Genomic DNA, 222 nt, shown 5'->3' with positions numbered 1-222 from the left:
CACACACACTTCCCGGTCTCTGGCTCGAGCGGGGCGCCAGGCATCCTCAAGTGCCCATATCGCCTTTACTGCCGCCGTGCCATACCCACAGGAGAAAGAATGGCCGAACTTTCCTTTGTAAATAGGCTGTTCATTTTTTCTCTCCGCGGACCGACTTCCCAGGGCGTGGCGCCGCAGCGTCCGCTATGGAGGCCCATGCCCAGGGTATGTACAGGATGAGCC

Source organism: Penaeus monodon, chromosome 19 (assembly GCF_015228065.2).
Source record: "Penaeus monodon isolate SGIC_2016 chromosome 19, NSTDA_Pmon_1, whole genome shotgun sequence".
NCBI classification, from domain to species: domain Eukaryota; kingdom Metazoa; phylum Arthropoda; class Malacostraca; order Decapoda; family Penaeidae; genus Penaeus; species Penaeus monodon.
Note: the sequence above shows the minus strand (reverse complement) of the source record.